At 41.5% G+C, this 17,150-nt stretch overlaps 1 protein-coding gene and 1 long non-coding RNA gene across 3 annotated transcripts in view; both read right to left on the bottom strand.

Annotated features, from left to right (window-relative positions):
• UGDH (UDP-glucose 6-dehydrogenase) overlaps positions 1-17,150 on the bottom strand; it is a 92,572-nt gene that overhangs the window by 28,528 nt on the left and 46,894 nt on the right. The window lies entirely within an intron of this gene.
• LOC112551177 lies at positions 5,922-15,273 on the bottom strand. Its single transcript, XR_003095379.1, has 4 exons — positions 15,229-15,273; positions 9,682-9,830; positions 9,447-9,539; positions 5,922-9,098 (listed from the first exon to the last, which is right to left on the bottom strand). It is a non-coding gene; the product is annotated as an uncharacterized LOC112551177 (long non-coding RNA).

The following is a 17,150-nucleotide window of genomic DNA, read 5'->3' as shown; positions in this document are numbered from 1 at the left end:
CTAACCCCGAGGGTTTCCGTCCCCCTTCCCATCTGCCCTCGTTGTCGGCCGGCCCTCCCCGCACGGACAGCTCAGCCGGGCCCTCCCGCCCGGGCCTGCCCCTCCGGGGCTCCCGGCCTGCGGCCCCGTGTCACAGGGTCAAGCCTTTCCTACAGACACGCTTGGGAAGCGTGGCGCTCAGTGCCCGCGAAAACTCAGACAGGCAGCCAGCCAGCCACTCACCTGGGAGAGGGAAGACTGAGTTGTGGTCCCTAGTTTGAAGAGTGGTAGAACTGCGTGAACAAGTCAGCCTAACTCTCCCTATATATGATATTGGAGCTTAGTCACTTAACCCAGGACTATGTATTCCACTCTAGACATTAAGCATATCAACACTGGATGTCATCACCTAAGTGCTTTTGTGCATCTAGCTCCAGCTACCTACATGGGAACAGTCATGTGGTAATAGATGGCTCTTCAATCTAGCAAAGGGTCTAATAATGGAAGGTGGTGCTAGACAAATTCAGACATAGACTAGAACAATAGGGGTGGAAAGGATCTCAGGGAGGTCATCTAGCCCAGTTTCTCAATCCATGGGTCACAACCCGAAGTGAGTTGCAAGAATATATGAAATGGTTGTGAACAAACTTAAAAAATGGATCAACAAACTTAAAAAAATGGATTCTCCTTTAAAGGACAAACATGTGGGAAACAGTGGCTTTTCCCTTGCAGCCTGTCAGAGTTCCCCCTACACCCTCCCCCCTACACACACATCCCTGCCCAACACCCACACCCCCTCCCCCACACACTGGGGAACTGGGGCTTGGGGGCAGAAAGTTAGGAGTGAGGGGCAATAGGTTGAGACTGGCCATCGATGTTTACAAATGGGTCCTGGTACAAGAACGGCTGAGAACCACTGATCTAGTCCAACCACTTGCCCACTTCAGGACCATCTAAACCAGTGGTTCTTAATCTTTTTTGTACCAGGACCCATTTATACACACCAATGGCCAGTCCCAACCCAATGACCCTCACTCCCAACTTGCTTCCCCCAGGCCCCTAGTATGTGGGGCAGAGGGGTGTGAGGCATAGGGGGCCCCAAGCAGCCCCTCACAGGCTGGACCTTTGTCAGCATGAAAGGGAAAAGCCATAGTTTCCCACGTTTTTCTCCTTGAAATCAAAATCCACTTTTGAAGTTTTATGCATTTAAAAAATTTGTGATCCTTTCCTATATTCTTGTGACTCACTTTTGGGTCATGACCCATGGGTTGAGAAATACTGATCTAAGCTACCCCAGCTAAGTGTTTGTCTAACTTGTACGTAAAACTGCCAGTGATGAAGAAGATTCCACACCCTCTCAAGTAATCTGCTCCAATTCTTTAACTCCTCAAAGATAGAAAGTTCTTCCTAAATTTCCCCTGCTGCAATTCAAGATTATTTCTTCTCATCTTATCAACTGTGGACTGAGAGAATAGTTAATCATCCACTTTATAACAACCCTTTTTGTATTTAGAAATATCAAACCTCTCCCCTATATTTTTCCCCCAGGCTAAATAGCTTAATTACTTCCAACCTTTCCCTTTATGTCATGTTTTCTGGACTTCCATAATTTGTTGGTTGTTGTTTCCTTTGGATTCTTCCTAATTAATTCACGTATTTATTGAAGTGTAGTGCCCAAAATTAGACAATACTACACAGAAGAGGCCCCACCAGTGCTGAATAGGGATAATACATCCCAATATGCTATTGTGGGGTGGTTTTTTAGGGGTGTTTTTTTTGGGTGGGTTTTTTTTGTGTTGGTGCAACAATAACACGCAGTTAACTCGCATTTAGCCTGCAAATATAAATATTTAAGTGAGGGTAATTAGCTACCAGAAGAACTTGCTAAAGATTGTGGTGAACTCTCCTTCACTAGAAATCTTTAAACGAACATCGCAAGATGTTTAAAAGATACTTCTAGTCCAAGGTGGTGTTTATTCAGGGAAGTCCTATGGCCTTTATTTCATGTAAGATAAGACCAGATGACCATTGGTCCTTTCTGGCTTAATAATCAATGAATCTAGGATGCAAAGAGTTAAATTAATATAAATAAATATTAAATATTGACTTTGGCTAAAATCTTAGACTCAGTTGCTGCATTAACAAGCAAACAGATTAATTAAAATCTGTTACCAACTGCAGAGGGTTGCCACCATCCAAAATCTTTCATACCTTGCTAACTAGGTCAAAAGAAGCTCTCCATGCGACTCTTCTTACTTCTAGCTACCAATTGATTGTTCAGTGTAGGCTTCCCAGTGCTATTTAAAACTCATCTTTAAAAAGGTTGGTAATAGGGTTAATCCATTGTTTTTCCATTCATCCTAAATTTGTCACATGCAAGGATGTTTGTCAATGATACAAATAATTAAATTACCTATATCACAAGTAACCTTTGTGCTTTGGAAAACAAACCAGCTATTCTCATTCCCTTCCCCCTTCCCCCTCCTGTCTCCCTGCCTCTGACTACATTCATTCCCCCTTCCTCCCCCTCCCCAACCTGTCTGCCACCTACTGACCACCTCAATTTACATTTTAAACTGACTGGCTTTCTTGCATATGCACTGCCCTCTGGCTGCTTTACTCCATCCAGGAAGAGCACAGACCATCTGCAGACACTTCCTCAGCCTGACGAAGGGCATTTGTGCCCAAAAACTTGCTAAGAAGATTTTTTCTAACTATTTGAGTTGGTTTAATAAAAGAGATCGGATTTACCCAAATAACTTTGTCTGCCTATGTTCTTAGACCAACAAGCCTACAGCCTACACCCTGAAATTGCCTGTATCATTCTCCAGGAAATTGTGATTAGTTACTCAATACATAATCAGAAATTGCTGGTTTCAAGAAGGTTAAGAGGTGACTTAATCATGGTCCATAAGTAGTTACATTGGGAAGACCACATTTTTAATGTATTCAGGTGCCTAGGAAGGTAGATGAACACATGGAACTGTATAATGGGATTTTGGAGCCAGACTAAAAAATAGATACAGGCACCTGAAGTGGGACCTGGGGATGGAAAGTCCATCCAGGTCTAGGAGTAAAATCTTAAAAAACACTTTCCTAAGGTAATATGCATAAAAAGTCAATAGTTACCTGAGGTTTTACATACAGAACACCTACCTTTCTACACCTAATTCCCACACAAACCCCATCAAGATCTGCAAGCTTCATTTCCTCATCTATTTCCCCCAGAGAGGACTGATCCAGCAGATGTGTTCAGACCATGTATATCAGACACCAACAGCATCTGCTTCAACTTTTATTAAAAACAATACCCCAAACAGTGATGCCTCCCTTCCTTCCCTCTTTTTAGATAATGGCTTAATGGTCAGAACAGTAGACCTAGAAGCGGGAGACTTCAGTGAAAGGGGGTGAAACTCATATCTTCCATCTCTCAGAAGTGCATCCTAACCACCAGACTATCAACTAGATGAGAGTGAGGGTACTCACCATCCCTTCTTGTTGAAACTGTTTCACCATGAAGGAGAAAAAAAAATTAATTGAGTCAGGGAAGAAGGAGAAGAGAAGGGCAAAGAACAACTGCCCTGTGATTAGGGCACTCACCTCAGAGGGGCAGTCTGGAGTTCCTGCCTCTGCTCCAAGGACTGTATTTTAGCTAATTGCTGTTTAATATACGATTACCTGGTAGAGTTAGCTGATTTTTCACTAAATGGAGCTGTGTTTCTATGACTAGTTTGTGATATTGTCACTGCCTCAGCCACAACAAACAGGATTTTGCATAGAAAACCTTTTTTTCCCCCATTAAGCAACTGTAATTAAACCACATTTGAATCTGGGAAAACAGAGCAGCTATGTCATAGGCCCCAGACATGATGTAGAATGGTGGCAGGGCATATACATGGAGTGGTGGCAGTAATTAATACACAAGACTGTGTGCAATGGTTATTCCATGGTACAAAACTGAGAAGAACAAGCTCAACTGACTAGACAGACAGTTTGGGAAATTCTGCCTACCTGTGAAAACCTAGTACTAATGTTACAGTATAAAGACAATTGTGGGCTAGGTTAGTGTACTGACAAGGGCAACACAGAGTTAGATGTCACAGTAAGAATGACACTGAGAGCCAAGCATAACTATAGATGCTAAAATACATGGTTAAAAGTTGATATTATAAATAGGGCCTTGTGCATGAAAGATTCCCACTCCTGCCCTACAGCTTCTAAACTTACCAGAGCTTTGACTTTCGACTGACTCTGAAACAATCCAATTCATTTTTGATTAATTACTGTTTACTATAGTAAAGAGTATGTGTGTGGGGGGTGGGGTGGGGAGGGGAGGAATAGCCTTGTCCCAAGACTGCGGTAGCTGCAAAATCTGTCCTGTTACCTGTGGCTAAAGACTGGGTCTTTGTGCGCATACACAACCAGCACAACGAGAGTCTAGTCCTTAGTAGGATGCTTCTGTACTACTATACTTTCAAAATAGTAATGAATTTAAAATTAAAAAAGACAAATGATACCAACCCCCACAAACCTTGAACAATTAAAATTGTAAGAAAAAGTCTAAGAATCCTGATGAGAGTCCCCTTTTAACACCAATATTCATTCTTTCATGATGAAGTTTTGTTTTCAAGCAAATGACCTTCCTTCTAATTAGTTATTTAAATCCTTCACTCATCATACATAGAAATTATTCACACTTCCTTCTGGGCATGATTACATTTGAAGGTCTTATCTATTGTTAGTAAATATCCTGTTTTTCCCATGTTCTTTTGAAAACCAATATATATTATTATAGACATCAAAGCTGTTCTATCAGAAGCACTGCTATGGGCAGTAGAACCACTTTCACGAATATGAAACTTACTAAATCTCCCAACAGGAGACACTTCGGGCATAACAACTATGTCAGAAAAAGCAAGGAGGAAATTTTAAATACTAAAGTAATGCGATGCAACTGTAAAATCAGGAGTAACTGCTTTGTGACACCATTAAGAGTTGAAAAAACAGCCATTTTGCTGCCTGGACTTCTTTCAGCAATTTTGCTGACGTGAGTGTGTTTCTGTGGCTATAGAAAGCAGGATTTGGACCACAATTATAAAACAGCCACAGAACATGGGACTGAAAAGAACCACTTAGTTCGCGGAGCCCACTCCTTCACAAATACAGACAGTATAATGCATGTAATGGCCATTATGTCCAGAAAGGTATACAACTTTCATCCCAGCGTTCTTTTCTCATGCACTTGGAGGCACAACACATCTCATAATACCCTGTAATAAACTTACAACCTTTGTTACAAGCAGGGCCATCCCTGTGGGGGGAAAATTGGGGCAACTGCCCTGGGCCCTGCAGAGCTGGGCAGAGAGGCCATGGTTGCAGTTTAACCCACCCGCCCTTCTAGCAGGTTGGACGGCTCTTTGCCTGCTCCAGCCAGAAGTTCCGTCTGCCACCCGTCCCACCACATCTGGTGTGCCAGGGCTTTCACTCCCTGGCCTTAAGTATGCCATGTGATGGGAGGGAGGCCCCGTGCAGGCTGCTTTGCCTTGGGCCCTGCACCCTGCTGGGATCATCTCTGACTGGAATGATCTAGCTGGGGATGGTCCTGCTTTGAGCAGGAGGTTGGACTAAATGACTTCCTGAGGTCCCTTCCAACCCTAATTTTCTATGATTCTATTGTTGTGCTATTTCTAACTTGCCAGATAAAAGATTCCATAGCCACCACATGTAGAAAAATCTATGTCCATTTTAAAGGTTAGAACTTATGCCTGACCATGTCCTTTCAAATGTTATCCTTGACTTATGTTCTGGTTTTTTATTATTATTGGTTGGTTGATGAACTTTTTAAACTGTTAGACAATTGGTAGTGATCTTTAAAGTTAACAACTTCTGTTACCTTGGTGCAATTCTAAATCCATCATAAACTTCAAACAAAGACAAAAAGGTTACTAATGTTTGCTATTTATTTCATTAAGTCAATAAAAAGTGCATAGTACAAGCCCTTTTTTCCCCAATCCAAGTACTCAATAAAAGATTAACAGGAAACCCTAAATGGCACAAACACGATTTTTTGTTTGGCATGATTCAGACATTTTAAACCACCAATTTACATGATCACTTTTCCTTTTTCAATAATGAACATTACAAGGATAGGTGATCAGCAGACACTATATGAATAACACAACTTTTAATTTCAGAATAGTGGTGTTAAGCAGACTCTAAAATACTACTGCTTTAACAAAGTTATAAACTAAAATATAACTGTAAACTCTCATCTTTCTTCATGTCACTAAAACTTGTTTCTCTTAACTAGCTGAGTTTAAAGTAATTAAATATGCAATTGATCGCATTCTAAAGCTTTGTATATCACAAATTTCTTTCAAGCTTCTTCAAAATTTACTGTGTACAATTTTGTAACCATGATAAATATTTCATCACATATCATACTGGTTATGGCTGTATTTTGCCTCTCTCAGTAAAGTTGCTAGTACATTATTCAGAGGACAGTCCCACAGATTATAATGGAACTGCTTGCTGACTCAAGTACTATTTAACATGAATAAAAGTAGCAAAATACAATCATATGAATAAATTACTTTTACTTTATGCAGTAATAATGACAAGAAGTTTATATATTGAAGAAAGTATCACAGAATTTAGAAGATATATGTGGTGACATGGGATAGTGGCCTGGCTATGTACTAAAACATTTTACATAGATTTAAACATTTGAAATAGATTTGCAATGTTTCTCTTTTACATAGAAAATTTAAAACAGTATTTTCATAAGGAAAGTATATATGTATATAAAACCTTTTGGACAAACTTAAAAGAATTTAAAGAAAATAAGTGAGAGGAATTTTAAGAAAACCTGTTGATGAATTGAACACACAGCTTAATAATTTTTCTGGTCATAATGTATAGAAAACACCGAGCCATAAATCTGCCAAAATCTTTGAACTGGGTGCACAAAGTTAATCTTCTAAATACATATTTAGGCACTTAAATATAAAGATTATGATTTTCAAAGGTTCTAAGTGCCTGCAAGTCTTACCGACTTCAACAGGCACCAGCATTGTTCCGTTTCTTTAAAATAAAGCCCCTTCTAGGTATATGCTTAACTATGGAAATGAAGTCCAATTTTATGCACCCAGATTTGAAGACCTTTGGCCATTTATTCTCAGGAAACTGCCAACATGGTAGATTGCATACTTTTTTGTTGGTTCAATAAAAAAAAAAAAAAAAAAAAAGATGCCATATTACCTACCCTGTTCTAAAGTTCTCAAACAAAAATGCAGAAGGCAGGCAAAAACTAGCATAGTTGGACTGGGTATCCCAATGAGGTCCTTAGACAATATTTGTGACCTAGAATGACATTAGTTAACATTAGGATAAGTTCTTTCAACTACTCTTCTGAAATTCCACTGTCTTCAGCATGTGGCATTAATGTAATTAAGAGAATCTGGCCCAATACTACTTCACAAGTGCTCCCAACTATAGGTTGTGAACACATTGTTCCAGAGAAGTTCAATGGACAATCAGTTGCATCAAATTATAGAAGTCTTTCTTCAGGTCCATGCTATATTTTTTACAAGGAGGTTTGGCTGACCTGCTATTTATTTACCCTGAGGAAGAGAAACTTGTATCCGGTAACAAAAGGATCCAACAAGGTGCTCTTCTAAGGCTCATTAATGCAAATCATTATTAAATGTTAGGAGTCCTTTTGGCTACTCACATGAGTAAGATGACTCACGTGAGGAAAGGTTTACAGGATAAGGCCCTTAACTCTCCACAGATTGGTTTTACTGACCTTCATGGAAAGAAGCTTCATAGACAACTACTAACATAAAAGAGTGTCTTGATGTTATCCTCATCAATTTTTTAAATTGATCAAGAAAAATATACAATGTTACTTTTCTGTACATCTTTAAAATGTTCTTAAATTATTTAATGTACGTAAAAAAACCTCACTCCCATTAGGTAAAATGGAAGATGCATACGCGCACACATCCACGCAAGTAAACATGAAAGGGAAAAGATATGCCCTAGATCTTCACCTTTGCTTTTTTTATTGTACAATCAAATCGCCAGTAAAAAAAAAAGATCAAAACTTTAAGTATTACTAATCATATGTAAGTCAAAAGCAACTTGTAAGTAAGTGGAATATTCCTGAAGGCGATTGTTTGGTATGTTTTCATCCTGTTAAATAGATAATGCATTGGGGCTAAAGACTGTTAAGATACTGATTAAGATTATATCCAGGACAGAAAATTGTTTAGGATAACTGTCATTTAATTTGTCATTTTATCAAGTCTGTAAAGAATTACTTCAGTTTTAGAGTTTAGTATATGGTTGTTCAAGTTTTAGTCGTCTTTAACAACATACTGGATTCTAATTTATCTCATTTACTGACACACGCAATTCAGTGTTTGGAGATATAAAATTCTGTTTTAGTCCCTAATATTTAAGGCAAGGTTGTGACAGCGGTTACACTCACATGGACTTTAATTCTAGAAGATGATCCGTGCTTTGGCAAACAACTCTGAAAACTATTTAAATTCAGTTCAAAGACTAAACAAAAGGCTGCTTTGAGCAGCAAGGTAAATATAAAATAATTCTAATTTTTTCCACCACAAAACACTCAAGTTAATGATTGCAACTAATAAAGTAACTTCCAAAAACGTGTGTGGGGGTGGGGGGCGGGGAATGTGTGACTAAATCTGAAAAATAATCAATAACATTCTATGAATATAAAAATGCACATGGATTTTAACTTTATTTCAATTAAGGCCAGAAACCACTGCAAAGAAATTATGATCAGTGTAACAGAAAGAGAGTGGAATGTCCGCAGTTACAACAACCAAAAGACCCCTGTAACTCCTTATCACTTATTCAATGGCAATAACATATAAAGCAAAAATTAACTTTAAAAGTGAAATAGCGACTAGCAGTTTATGAAAATAACATCTTGCTTTATGTAAATGCAAAAGGAAAACAGTATTGAGTGGGGTTTAGGAGTACTCCAGTCACTTTCGTTCATTTGGTCGTGCAAGATTTTAGTTGCTGAACATTTCCGGTATTTTAAAGGTCTAGTCCACAGGTGGGGCAGGTGGTTCTTGTCCCTAGTTGCATGAACAAGAAAACAGCATTAGATTAGAAATGCTTGTCTACAAAGCATGACTTGCCAAAAGAGTGGACAAAAGGAGATATGTTCTCCCTGCTTTTAAGGTTCTCCTCCATCTCTTTCAACATTTGAAACAAGCTCACAGCAGCAGCAGTCTTCTTCTTACTAGAAGGTATTTTTCAGAGCCCAAGAGGATTCCCTCCCACACTACTGTTTATTATCCTTCCTCCAGGATCCTGTACTACCAGGACTGATCTTCCTTACAAGCTGAAGAAGGCCACTCCAAGTAAAGGCAGTTGAAAAGTATTACTGGATTCCAGAGGATGTCATCACAGACACTCAGTACCTTATCTCTGCTCTTCTGCACAGCAACTTCTATGGACTGTCTCAGTATTCTACTGTACTTTCAAATTGATTTTTTTTAATGTTAAATGTAGCACTAAAATAATGAAATAAAAAGTAGAGGAAACAGTTTGAGAAAACACCCTAATTAATGTAAGGCAGTATACTTTTAAGAGTTCATTACTATATTATTTCAAAGAACCTAGACATGAGGCACTTTAAGATACAAACAGACTTACGCTATGTGGACTGGTTGGCTTTCCAACTGTGTTGGATCCTCTTAGATTACTAGGTCTCAGCAAGAACAACACAAGTGCAATAACCACCCAGGCCATCATTATCATGGCAAAGCTGATGCTGTTGTCACCAGAGGAATTTGGTCCTGGCACTACAAGGAGAGAAGACTTTATTAAAAGAAGGCATGAGAAGAGAGTCCTTTTATCAACATGAAAATGTAAACAAAGCATAACTCTCAAATAGAACTAAAAGGTTTTTGGTTCACAGCCATTAAATACTCAATCTGTTTGCCTTTAAAGAGGAACAGCTTACTGTAAGATTGAAGCCGTTTTCTACCTGCCTTCCTCCTCTCATAGCAAAAAAAATGTCCTTTTTTGGGTAACATTGTAGTAAAATTCCTTGCACATAGAATATTTCATGGGCGGGTGAGAAGCAGCATCCAGGAGGGGGGACAGGTAGGTGGGGTCAGGAGCAGTGTCTAGGAGCTGGATGGGTGCGTGGGGCCAAGGCCAGGGCGAGGGCCGGGGCTGGGAATGTCCCAAGAGCAAATCGGGGCTCTTCCTCAGGTCCTACACTGTCACCGCCCTGCAATCCTGGCCCTGGCCCCGCCTCCCCATTCCACTCCTAGATCTGCTGCTTCCCACCTACCCGCATCCCCATCCCGTCCCATCCGCCCAGCCAAGCGTGCCCTGGCCATGGGGATCCCGAGCCAGACTTCATGGAGACCCAGCCCACCCGACTACTTCGTCTGGTGCCCCCAGACTGGTCTAGTAATCTACCACTTAGGGAGCTTTGGTGAGCTGCTGCAGGGGGAGGAAGTGCTGATTTGGTCTGCAACAGCTCACCAAAACTCCTTAAGTGCCCCGCCCCCCCAGCCCAAATAATTGCCCACCCCTGTCCTAAGACCACAAAATAGGTATGCAAGTGGATGGAGATGTTTACCATTGATATGATACAAGGGGGAGAAGTGTGCAGCATGAACTAATGAAAAACAGAAGCTAGACAATGTACTATACTAACATTCACAATAGGATCCCACTTTCAATACAACATGGCTGGGACTTCAGAATAGGTTCCTAAACCTGAAAAATTGGCCATGAAAGGACAGCTGGCCACCCTACCTGGGAGAGGGAAGTCCTTAAAGCCTCCTAAAGATCTGTTTATTTAAAATTTGCAACATTTTTCTGGTGGAACATCATTTCAAATAATCAAGTTATGGTCAATGGTGTCAACTGAAATGCTAAACCAGAATAGTTCACTATTTATAGTGCTTACAATGGCTCTCATCAAAACAGCAACTGAACACCTCACAATCCATACTATACTTATCCACACCATACCTACATAATCAATATTTGAAAACCTGGAAGGATTTTATGCACATCAATTCCAGGAAACTGGCTCATAATTTGGAATGAAAAGATACAAGATAGATTGCCACTAGAAAACACAGGTCTGGACTCCTGCCCTCAGCCAAAACAGACAAACACAGTCTCTTCCTGGCCTGTATAGCCTTTTATGAGGAAGGCATTGTGGCAATATATTAATGGTACAATTATTTAAACAAAAAAAAAAAAAAAGCCAGTTGCATTAATAGTGTTGTAATGGCGAAGTTCTGGTTTGTACTCAAAGGGAATGAAATATGTACCAGTTCCTACAGAGCAGCGCAGGGCGACAAACTTTTAAATTATATCAGGGACATACTATGAATGTACCTTGGTTTTGCAGTGTAGACAGAAAAGCCACATTTTACTCCTGTCCCCAAATCATGTGCAGCTCTGGAATTTTTCAGAGCTACAGCATATTAACTCATTACAGTTGTGTGTGCGCCTATATGTACTGCAAGGTCAGCTTAGGCTATGGGCTAAGGTCAGGGCACTGGTGGGTAGGGGACGGGATCGAACGCAAAATGAATCCTCAGGGGCCACCAATACACCTCTACATGGCTTGCTTCTCTCTCCTTGCCTTACAGGAGGTGGTGGAAGAGTTGGGGCCAAGGGCACAGAGGAATGACAAGACACTATGCCAGCTGCAGCAAAGGCCTGAACTAGACCATAGGCTGTTCTAAATTATTTTGGGGGTCAATGGTGCACTCAGTAATCCAAGGACTGGGGAAGCAGACTGACTGCTCACTGCAGCTGACCCAGCCTTAACTTTTGCTTTACAAGTACGTTTTCTTGTTGTTATTTCAAGAACAGTAATGCCTGCAGCATTTAAGGACCTTTTTTTCCTATAAAGCATTAATTTCAGTGGGTTCTCCCTTTCTGTTAGCTCCATAGCTCTGTAGCTCGTGTTCCCTATTGGTACTCACCAGTCATGGCTCTTATGGCCTATTCTCTTGGGTACAGAGTACTCGGTTCATACTCACACAATCAACAAATCTGCTAGATGGATCAGCAAGTCTGCTACTTGCACCATTTTAGTGTGCAGCTTCCTGAAGAGCAATGTGGACAATTTCGTGGGTGATAATACGATAAGCCTTCATCTTTACAGAATCTTCCAGCCTGTATTTCAAGCTGGGCCTACTTCTTCATAATCAAAGATTTTAGCTGAAAGATTTTTTGGACAGTTGTATAACCAGAATGACCATCTTAAATGCCTTTTGACCATCCCTTTGTGGTAACAAGGGCTCAGATTTACGACTGAGGAAATGAGGCACGTGATATAAGGGGGGTGTAGCTCATTGTAGCTAGACTTAATATTTGCCACTTTACAATTAGCAGGCCTGCTTCCCTCTCATGATCTGGTCCTCATACTCTGTACAATGGTTAAGGAACTGAGTTCAGCAACTGTTCTTAAGCATTTTGTTGCTGAAGAAGGTTATAATATGACACATATGGATGGCATTTGGATGGCACCAAATGTCTTAAAAATAAATTCAAACTCATGGGTTTGGCCCCATTCCCACTGCCTAGTCAAACCATGCTAGATCCAAGAACTGAATTTACATGGTAATGCAATTGCATTCTTTTCCAAATGCCCACATGCCTCAGTTAGGGAAGTGGTGTAATCCTTCATAATCTTTTACTTGGGGAAACCTCTTTACATAAGGAGAAGGAGATACGTTTTTCCTTTAAGGTACAGCCAATAGGGGAACAGGAAAGATGAGATGGAAACAAGTATTGGTAATATGTAAAAAATAGGCAACTGTTCCTATCCTTTATCCAGTGGTGTAACTAGGACAAGGCAAATGGGGCAACTGCCCCAGGCAGCTAGTTGCAAGGGGGCGGGATTAAAAAAAACAAACAAAAGAACTGCTACTGCTGGCAGCTGCATAATCACAGTTGTGATTGTGGCAGCAGCTAGAAGTCACCACTTCCCCTGTGTTCCTAGTACACAGCTGTGCCCCTATGCTGCTGCCTTTTCCACATATAAACTACATCACCATTACCAAGATGTCACAGTGTTTGGAGAAGATCACTCTAACTGAGAAAGAACAGACAGCTGAGATGGGCAACATAATAGTTTTATGCTGGTGGGCAAAGGATGCAGCCCCTGGTTTAGGAAGGTTTCTAGATGCTTTGCAGATGCTAAACTGTCACACAGCAGCACCTGTAACTCCTATCATTGTCAGTTTGCTAGGAGACTCCTGCTCCTCTAGCAGATGATCACCTGGTCTCAATTATACATGCCTTTCTTTCACTATCTATCCCTACTACAGAAATGTGATATATTTGTACATGAAGTTCCCAGGGCTTAGGGAACTCCAGCTACTACAGAACACTGAACTTCCTCAGGAGCACAGACTATACCTCAAGCTTATTACGCCTCTGTTTCCATCGCTACCAGCTTTCCATAGAGCACTGAGTCTAACTCAAGGTCTTTATGTGCAAGGCCCCAAGTGCCTTGTGCCCAGCATACAAAACTCCATCTGTTCTGCTCTGGGATGAGGCCCAGAGTCAATGCTTTCCTGCAGCAAAATGTGGACTTTCTTTTGAAAGGTAAAGCTCATTTTTGCAGGAGGCAGTTTTCTCAGGGGCTAGTCTAAGACTGAGGAATAAGCCCTCCCAAGAACTAAGCCTTTCCATTTCTTGTTTTAAGTGCAAGGCATGCTTCTTGGCCTGTTTTATTTAATATAGGACAGAGACAGGTACATTAAAAACGAAACAAAACTCCTGAACTGCATTTGCTATTATCCCCCCAGGGAGAGACTGACAGAAAAAGACCCAACTGTAAGAGACAGATATTTGGTATGTAACTTAATGTACTACTGGAAAGCTGTTCCATACTCCAACGATGAGGCTGATATAAGAACCTATATAGAAAACAAACTGATCGCCCCTGCCCTTCTAACTGAACTTAAAAAAAAATAAATTCCCTGTCTGGTCGGTTTTTTTTTAAATTTTTATTGAACCTAGCCACACTGCTTCTGGATTCGCACAGTATAGATATATTGCAGAGAAGAGGAGGAAAGGTAATCAGGTATTAGTTTACTGAAAAGGAACACTCCACATGCTATTTCTTTTCTGCTCTACCACCTCCCAACAGAGAAGTCCTCTTCTTGGCCATTCAGCCTTATTGTGGTTAACCTCGGTCTATCACAAGAGACCAAGTGAGCACTCTCCAACTCATGCCTTCCCTTTTTAGCTGTCTCTCTAGTTCTTCCTGATCACTGACACAGGAGCAGGAAAAAGAAGTGGTATTCTGACAGTTAACCTGATAAGGCACAGTACGTGATGGACGTTCAGGGATTAGTGCTTAGTTTGTCTAAAGCTGACTGTCACAGGCGGGGTCCTACAGGAGGGCCGTGATCTCCTTAAGGCCCCTTCCCGTGCCAAGTTGGCCCAAGGGCATCCTCGATTTCTTGCCCGCCACGTCTTTGATGTTAAAATATGTTAGGGAGGCTACCTTTTCCGCCCTCTTGGGCACGTCTTGCTGTAGTCTCTGCCCTGTGGACTCCCAAACCCCACGTGGGTCCTGCTCTACAAATGGGTGCGTCCAGGGCACCCTAGCCTTAGGGACTACGCATGGCTCCTACCACCCCTTTCACCACGCCCCAAGCCTTGCAGCTAGAATGGACGTTGTTCTGTCCAGGTCTACAATCTCTCAGGTGCTCGGGCCCTTCGTGGCCCTGTCTCTCTCTGCGCCCTTCTCCACACTGCTGCCCCTCTTCAGTTTTGCCGTCCTCCTCTGGGGCCTTCACTATCGCGCTGTCCTCCTCTGGGGCCTTCACTATCGCGCTGCCCCTTCTCTCAGGGCTCCTCTACAGAGCCACCCTCTCTGGGGCGTCCTTAGTAATACTGTCCCCTTCCTCAGGGTTCACCACAATGCTACGCCCTTCCTCAGGGTTCACCACACCCGCACTGGGGCTTCTCAGTAATGCCCCTCTCTGGGGCTCGCCACGCCCGCACTAGGGCTTCTCAACCGCCCCTCTGGGGCTGGGGTTTGTGCACCCCAAATGCTGCGCCTTCTCCTGGTGCTGGGGTTCCCACACTACTGTGGGTCCCCTATGAGGCCTTCTCCAACCCCTAATAGCCTCACCCAAACCACCGGTCATAAACGACAACTCAAAATACAAGCCAATCGGCCATAACAATGCCCAAGCCTACCAGGAAATACTCCATCCCTTCCATGAGAGAGCTCCTTCCTCTTTGGCAGCTGGCAGGGAACTACTAGCCTGGCCTCAGCCCCTGGGCTTTATAAGGGCCGGGCCCTGCCCCTTCCGGTCAGCTGACCTTCCCTGGTTGCCCCAGCAACCCACAGCTGGGCTCCTTATTCACTCACTACTAGGGTCCCTTCCCTAGCAGTTTCTCCTCCTTAGAAGCAGGGCACCTCAGTGATCTGCGACACTGACAATCATAATGGAAAGTACAAGAACTCAGAGATACAACAGGGAGGGAACTGGCAGATAAGCTTGCCTTGACTCTCACAGATGAATACAGCCCAAGATGAACAACGAATACAGATTTGTTCTAAAAAGCTTACCTAACTAAGTGGAAACTAAGCAGGCATCATTTAAGAAACAGTCATCTATGACATTAAAAGTTTGTGCAACGACTCAGAAAGGTACAGCCTAAAGGTCTAATATGTTAAGTCCAGTTCAGAACCCACATGAAAGCTGGGCAACTCGTTATGGTTAAGTTAAGGGTATTATTCAGACCTCCACACAGGCAAGCCCCAATCAGATAAAGATGAAATGAGCCTCCCTGACACAGAGCAAACAGGATTGACACTAAATTGCGTCTGCTGAAAAAATTACAATATTTCACATTTAAAGCCCCCCACTTTCTACTTAGAATGAGAGTTGAGCCTAATCAAACTTCATCTCTAAAGCTTTTTGAGACATCTTGAGCCCATCCATCATGGGTTGGCAAGAAAGGTAAATGATTGCATGTACATACACACAACTCTAACATTACACCCAGTTTCCCACAGGGCACCTTCAGCAGCTGGAACACAGTGAAAAAAACCCAAACAAAGCAGCTTATACCCCACCTTTCCCCATTTTTTTTTTTTTTATTATGCAGTGTGTGGGGGAAACTGGCTACTACAGCAACACAGCACCATGTAACAATTCTTCCCATGCTGGATTAACCAACAGGCTGTTCTGGGTTATCAGCTGTTTTTCCAATATTTTTAACCAAACAGTATTATAAGACAGAGATGGTTGAAAGAACTGAGCTCTAAAAAATAGCAAGCGGCTGTTGTAGGAACACATTTTAGAGTATCCCACAACATCCTACAAGCTGCTTGTAGCAGTGCAAGATCTTTTAAGACAGGATTGCAAATTATTTCTATTTTCTCTAACCTTTGAATTGCATGAATATCTTATTTGTCTAATGTAGAGAATCCCTGATGGACTATTCAGCTAGCTGCATAGTCCGACTTGCAGTCCTCTTTCTCCAAGATTCCTTTTCAAATTACTGGAAAAAACATTAAAAACTGTAACTGGTACTTTCTGGCCACCTTAAATAAGGTAACGAGTTGCCTGTTTTTGAAGGAGAAACAGTAGTGAAATGGCTAACCATGGTAAAAGTTGGTCCAATAAAAGGTATCACCTACAAAAATCCTAACCACAGTCATATTTAAATGGTAGATTGTAAGACCTTTGGAGCAGAGACCATATCTTCCTCCACAAGGCTGTCCAAGGGCCCTTACCCTGGTGGATCCCCTGACCAGGATAGCATTATAAATGCTACATCATATAGTGGTATAGGTTGTAGCTGTTTTGGTCTAAGGACATAGACAGATAAGGTTCTTTGGGTAAATCTGGTATCTTTTATTAGACCAATGCAAATAGTTGGAAAAATCTAGGATATTTATACCCAAAAGCTTACTAAGAAGAATTTTTCCAACTATCTGAGTTGGTCTAATAAAAGATCTCAGATTTACCCAAAAAACCTTGTCTGATCACATCATATAGTGATAACAATTAAATAAGAGTTCATTGTCATTACCATACTGAAATAAATGGGAGAACTTCATAACTTTGTTGATACTACTGTTTCTATTTGGCTGGATGCAGACTTTA

Source organism: Alligator sinensis, unplaced genomic scaffold (assembly GCF_000455745.1).
Source record: "Alligator sinensis unplaced genomic scaffold, ASM45574v1 scaffold246_1, whole genome shotgun sequence".
In the NCBI taxonomy this organism is placed as follows: Eukaryota; Metazoa; Chordata; order Crocodylia; family Alligatoridae; genus Alligator; species Alligator sinensis.
This window is presented reverse-complemented; position numbering and strand designations above follow the sequence as displayed.